Here is a 7,117-nt window from a genome sequence, read left to right on the forward strand (position 1 = left end):
GCAACACCTACAGAGTCCATGTTTGTCCAAAAGTACATTTTTGGATTCATCGGGGTTACCAATTGTGGCCACTGGAATCACAGTGGACATGACGAAATAACCCACACAAGGTGTTTTTAGAGTGAATCAAATAGATTTACTCTTCATCACCCAGGCAACCTTTTAAAAGCCAGATTCACGTGCTTGACACGTGTTGATGTCATCACATACTGATGTCACATGGCAGGTTTGATGCTTACTGGGAGTTGCAGTGCCCCAATAGTGCTGCCACAAAATAAACCTCCTGCGAACGACGCTCCATACTCCAAGCTCTGCTGCAGGAGGCAGACCTCAGACTTGTGCGTGTGTACAAATGTGAGCATTGATTGACAGGTAGCATTGGGACTGGTGGAGCCCAAATTGATAGTTGGACAGAGACGCCGCTGCTGATTGACAGGTGAAAGTGGTACTTCCGTGAGCCTTGATTGACGGGTGGATCCAGCACTAATGCAAGCCCATATTGACATGGTTACATTGGTGTACTAGTGGTTGTGATGGGCCCCTTTACGTTCCTGGCCCCTTGGCTTCAGCCTACTCAGCCCAATAGTTAATCCCCAATGCTTCAGTACCTGGTCGGGTATGTGCCTGGTCCTGCTACCTTCTCTGGGTTCATCCTGGATAGAATTCTCCTCATTTTAGCCATGGCTCTGCAAGGGGCCTGTTCTTCAGGTGGATACAGCTTTCTTTGGGTTCAGCCTGTTCTTCTGGTTGAACCATGCATAGAATATGTTCAGTCTGTCCAGAAGGTTGGCATCATTGTTGTTGACCTGCAAGGCTCTCTTGTGATCTGTCTTTTTTAATATCTTCCCACATTTGCCTTGTGTCACCGGTATCATACAGTTGACTGGGTTGTCTGTACGCACCCAAGGTCTGCTTTCTGGATTGCACCAGAGAGTTCAGCCCTGTATGATGTTAGTGCTAACTTGCCAATTTGTCTCCTGTCATGAAAGCTGCATCTTGAGCTCTTAGATGTGCATGAACCTAAGGATCCAGAGGTTTCTGGATACTCCCAGTTGTGTAACATTTGATCTCAATGACATCCTCGATGCATTTTCTCATGTAGCCAATCAATGAACTTGTGCACTCATCGATGTTTATGTAACCGTTGTTGGTGGCCACCTTACTAAAATAGCTACAGCCCATCCCCGTAGTCTCAAAGCAGTCCTGTAGGGCTGTGCCCTTGTCACTCCTCCCCCCCCCCACCCCACCCCATCCCCCCCCCAACTCCCCCCACCACTCTGGTCACATCCTGATCTCCTTTGAACTGACTTTGTTCATTTTTCTAGTGGTCTTTATGCTGGGGTTAGCAGGATGGACGGATGGTCCAAGTATCTAACAGGATGGTGGTGAGGAGAAACCTTATACACATTTTAAGATGACATATTTAAGTATTTAGCTATATTCTGTATATTTCTGCATCCTTTTGTTTTTGCATTTTATGATTTTCTCTTGCACTAGCTGAAAAAAAGAGTAAAACTCCAGTTATCCAGAATTTAATCAACGGGCAGTCTCCAGAAACCGGCAAAAAAAATCGTGGAAAATAATTAGGTAAAAAAATACTAAGTTAGTTTGCCATCAAGTAATCATATAAAACTACAGCACAGAAAACAGGGCATTCTGGCCTTCTAGTCTGTGCCAAAGCATCATTAATCTAGTCCCATTGACCTACACCCATTCCATAACCCTCCAGACGTCTCCCATCCATGTGCCTATCCAATTTATTCTTAAAACTTAAGAGTAAGCCCGCATTACCATGTCAGATGGCAGCTCATTCCAAACTCTGAGTGAAAAAGTTTCCCATAATGTTCCCCCTAAACCTTTCACCATTCACCCTAAAGCCATGTCCTCTCGTATTTATCTCTCGCAATCTAAGTGGAAAGAGCCTACTCGCATTTATTCTGTACCTCTTATAATTTTGTAAACCTCTATCAAATCTCCCTTCATTCTTTTAGACTCCAAGGAATAAAGTCCCCACCTGTTTAATCTTTCCCTGTAACTCAACTCCTGAAGACCAGGCAACATTTCCGTAAATCTTCTTTGCACTCTTTTGATCTTACTGATATCCTAACTGTAGTTTGGCAACCAGAACTGTACACAATGCCCCAAATGTGACCTCACCAATGTTTTATATAACCTCACCATAACATCCCAACTCCTGTACTCGATACTTTGATTTATAAAGGCCAAGATGCCAAAAACTTCCTTTACAACCTCTACCTGTGACACCACTTTCAGAGAATTATGTATCTGTAGTCCTAGACCCCTTTGTTCCTTAACATACCTCAATTCCCCACATTATCATTCAGGTCATTGATATAGACAACAAACAACAATCCCAGCACCAATCCCTGAGGTGCACCACTAATCATAGGCCTTTAGTCTGAGAAGCAATCGTCCATTACCACTCTCTGTCTTCTCCCATTCAGCCAATTTCTAATCCAGTTTACTACTTTTCCATGGATACCTAGTGTCTGAAACTTCTGATTTAACTAACCTCCCATGTGGGACCTTGTCAAATGCCTTACTAAGGTCCATATAGACAACATCCACAGCCTTTCCTTCATCTACTTTCTTGGTAACCTCCTAAAAAAAACTAAGATTCATTAAACATGACCTACCACACACAAAGCCCTTTACTCAGCCCTTGGGTGTCTAAATACTTTTGTGTTCTATCTCTTAGAACACCCTCCAATAATTTACCTACTATTGATGTCAGGCTCAACAGCCTGTAATTTCCTGGTTTCTTTTGGAGCCTTTTTTAAACAATAGATGAACATGAGCTAACCTCTAATTCTCTGGAACCTCACCCATGGCTAAGGACATTTTAAATATTTCTGCCAGGGCCCCTTCATTTTCTACACTACTCTCCCTCAAGGTCTGAAGGAATATCATGTCAGGCCCACAGGATTTGTCTACCTTTATTTGCTGTGAGGCAGCAGGCTCCTCCTCCTCTTTAATCTCTGTATGTTCCATAACACTACTGCTTGTTTCCCTTCCTTCCTTGTATAGCATGTCAGTTTCCTGAGTTAATACTGATGCAAAAAAAACTTTTTAAGATGTCCCCATTTCATTTTGCTCTACACATAGATGACCACTCTGATCTTCTAGCAGACCAAATTTGTCCCATACTATCCTTTTACTCTTAACATACTTGTAGAAACCCTTCGGGTTTACCTTCACATTATCTGCCAAAGTAACCTCGTGTCTTCTTTTTGCCTTCCTGATTTCCTTGTATTTTTTTTATATTTTCTATGCTCTTTTAGTACTTCATTTTCTCCTTGTTGCCTATACCTGATATATACCTCTTACTTCCTCTTTACCAGATTGCTAATATCCCTTGAAAACCAAGGTTCCCTATGCCTGTTAACTTTGCCTTTCATCCTGACAGGAACATGCACATTCTGCACTGTCAAAATTTTTTACCTTTGAAGACCTCCCACTTACTGAACACATCCTTGCCAGAAAACAACTTATTGCAATCCACACTTCCTAGATCCTTTCTCCAATTTAGAACCACTACTCGAGGATGAAACCTATCCTTGTCCATAATCAACTTGAAACTAATGACATTATGGTCACTGGACCCAAAATGTTCTCCTACCCAACACCTGTCACCTGTCACCTGAACTGTCTGATTCCCTAATAGGAGATCAAAATTACATCCTCTCTTGTTGGTACCTCCATATATTGATTTAGAAAACTTTTCTGAACACATTTGACAAATTCCAAACCATCCAGCCGGAGGAAAAACCCAACACCCAACCCCAACCAACCAATTTTCCCTTGCAACCGCTGCAATCGTGTCTGCCTGTCCCGCATCGGACTGGTCAGCCACAAACGAGCCTGCAGCTGACGTGGACTTTTTACCCCCTCCATAAATCTTCGTCCGCGAAGCCAAGCCAAAGAAAAAAGTCCCAGTTAAAATCTCCAACTATCAAATTGGAGAAAATTCACTTCTCTGGCATTTACCAATTGCCATAGGTGTTGGATACCAGGGGTTTTACAATATAACTACATTTATAGTGAATTAAATTTCATATTGTAATGGATAAATATTGGGAGGAATTTGGTAAGATTAGAATGGGTTACATATATACACATTTTAAAATAGATCTTATTTGAAATAATAAGAATTCATATTCAGTAACATTGCAGAAACTTTGGGGAATGATATGCACATTTCATGAGTAGATGCTAATTGAAATGATGTCATGAAATGAATAGACCATTGTTTGGAATTGGAGACAGGCTGGCTCATTGGATAACCACAAGGCTTCTGACCATTCTGCAAAGTGCTCACAGAAGGGTCAATCCTGGGTTTTGTTTACCTAAGATAACAGCTTGAACAAGAAGAATAACTCCTCTTCTTTGCTGAAGAAGGTGGGGGGGTTTGCAAGTGAGAGAATCACATGGGCTTCCTGGTAGTTGGAGAGAGAGAGGGAGAGAAGACAAGCTCTCTCAGCCATTGTGTGTGACACTGAAAGCAACTGAACAGTGCAAGCCAGGAAAAGCTGGTTGGAAACTGAAAGCTCAAGAGTGGTGGATAGCTGAAAGTGTTATCTAGCTGATGTTTCTCTTGGAATAAGAGGAACAGAAATGAATTCTGTGGTAGCCTGAAAGAAAGGTTACCATCTGGAGAACCCTGATAGGGCAAGTTTTATCAGCGAGACATTGAGGTGACTAATGGTGGTACCTCAGTCGTGGAAATACTGGAACAAATCTCTCTCTGCAAATCCTACAAGAACCTTCCTGAGCAGTAAACATTTACCTTTCGAGCACCAAAGCCTGGTGAACTTTATAAATGTTAAATTCTGTGCACAGAATAAGAATTGCCTACAACCAGTGAATTTGGAAGAAGAAGTGAAATTGAACTGTGAACCAAATAACTTTTCTTAAATTTACACACACATTACATTCATGTGCGCTTAAAATTAGAGAGGGTTAATTTGGGTTAGTTAAGTAAATAGAGATAAGTTAAAGTTTGATTCTATTTTCATGTTTAAAGATCATTAAAAACAACTTTTGTTTAAGCAACTACTTGTCTTGGTGAATGTCTATTGTTGCTAGGTTTTGGGGTCCTTTGGGCTCATAACAATATTATAAATGAGAAATTATGTTATCCAAACAAAGTGCAGACTGTAATCCTCCCTAGAACTTGATCATGCTTAATACATTAAAATATCAGTGAAAATAGTTCTGAGAATTCAGAGCAAAGAAGTACAAAATCAATGTGTTAATTTGGAGATATAAACATTAGTGCAAACAATAGTTTTCTACAATTTTATACAGTTTGAACAATACAGCTCTTTACATTGCTTAGCAGCCTGAACAAAATGGCTCTGCAAAATCTTTTCAGTTAACCAAGAGTGATCAGAAAATTCCTGCAAATCAGACTGTTTCTCCTTTCTGCAAAGCTTCATCTAGTGGACAACTGAAAGAATTACAACCTTAATACAAACTACATGCAAAATTTTCAGGAGAAAACAAATTTAAGGGAATGTTAAGCATGTTGCCCACGCTACATTTTACAATGATTTGCAGGATTTTATTGTTTGTTTTATGAATAACTAAAATACTTATTTTAAAGAATACCCCTGGTACCATAAAATTATGTGGAGAATGACCCATAACACATTGAATTATGCTCAATGTCAAGGAGAAAGTCATGGTTAATAGCTACACTGAAAAGAGTTATTAGAACATGTTAATGGAATATGGAAACTAGAAATAGACATGGTTATTAGTAAAGTCTTCTAGTCTGGAGTTCTTAGAGAGAATTGGTCATCACAAGGTTGAAAATTATAAGGCAGATGATGACATGTTCCTAAATGTAGCATACAACTGTAATACCACAAATCTGTTTTCTTTTATAGTTTTGGACCTTGCCTTCTGTGATAGTTCCGATCTTTTAACTGAATGATTCCTCATACTTCATACCTTTTGATATGTCATTGCTTTTTGTTCCATAATTATTTTAAAATGCACAGAAGTTAATCAGGCTGGACAGAGTTTTACCTATTCATGTGCCATAAAGTGATAAGGTGCAAAAACAATTGTATTCAAAAAGTATTCTTAATAAAAACACTTTTATTAAAAGGGGGAACTCAGTAGGTCATGCAGCATCTAAAAGAGATAAAGATATATAAATGATGCTTCAAGCTTGAGCCTTTCTTTGAGGTTTAATTTTCTTCTTTAACCATGATCCTAAAGTCAGACAAATAGCTGCTGCTCCAACCATTAAGACCAAAATTCACCTCTTTGTTGGGAAGTTGGGTGTTTAGAAATAATGGTTGCTTCAGAGTTCACTGAAATACATCTTGCACTTATGGGCATATGCTGGATTCCTGTCTTGGATGGTGAATATTTAATGTCACTACACACTTATAATCAGAATCGGAACCACTGTTACAACTGATCTTTTGATGATGTGATCTTGTTGGCTCCCACTCTACAAGCTAACTGCTGAAACAATCCTGATATCAAATCACTCCCCTGATCAGATTGAATCTCCTTAGGCAAAGCACACAAAGTGGCTAGCTTTCCAAGAGTTATTGACACAGTCTTAACTTTAATATCCAAGTGTCACTTCCTTAATTTCCTCCTCAGAGAAAGACTCTTCTCTCACCTCATCACAATCGGGATCTCTATTTTGCCCGGTCACAAACTATTTCTGAGAAACCAACAAGTCCTTACCCTCGAGTTTGCCACCGAAACTCTGGCCCAAACCATCTGTACATGCTGGATATGTATTCAAATCTATCTTGGTTTCCTCAGTGAATGGCTGGCCTGCCACTTGTGGTGACACTTCCTCTGATGAAACCAAACCCTCTGACACAAAAGACAAACTCCTGAATATTACTAACAGATCTGGAACTCTCTTAGTTTTCAATTTTTTTCAACTGGCACTGCCTCCTTTTCTTCAACACTGGACAATTTGCTACCCCTTGATCAGGCTTTGTGCAATAGTAGTACAAGGGACCTGTAGAGCGCATCGAAAGAACCAAAGACTTGTTGATCCAAACCAAGGCTTTTATAAACTAAAAGACTGGAGCATATCACAAGTAGGTCGACCAGTCCA

At 40.0% G+C, this 7,117-nt stretch overlaps 1 long non-coding RNA gene across 2 annotated transcripts in view; it reads right to left on the bottom strand.

The window, feature by feature from the left end:
• LOC138755344 (uncharacterized) overlaps window positions 1–6,826 on the bottom strand; it is a 40,759-nt gene extending 33,933 nt beyond the window's left edge. For both annotated transcript variants that reach the window (XR_011352214.1, XR_011352215.1), the window contains exon 1: window positions 6,733–6,826. This is a non-coding gene — a long non-coding RNA (uncharacterized lncRNA). The remainder of the gene's footprint in view (window positions 1–6,732) is intronic.
• Window positions 6,827–7,117: the final 291 nt, after the last annotated feature.

This window comes from Narcine bancroftii, chromosome 2 (genome assembly GCF_036971445.1).
Source record: "Narcine bancroftii isolate sNarBan1 chromosome 2, sNarBan1.hap1, whole genome shotgun sequence".
NCBI lineage: Eukaryota > Metazoa > Chordata > Chondrichthyes > Torpediniformes > Narcinidae > Narcine > Narcine bancroftii.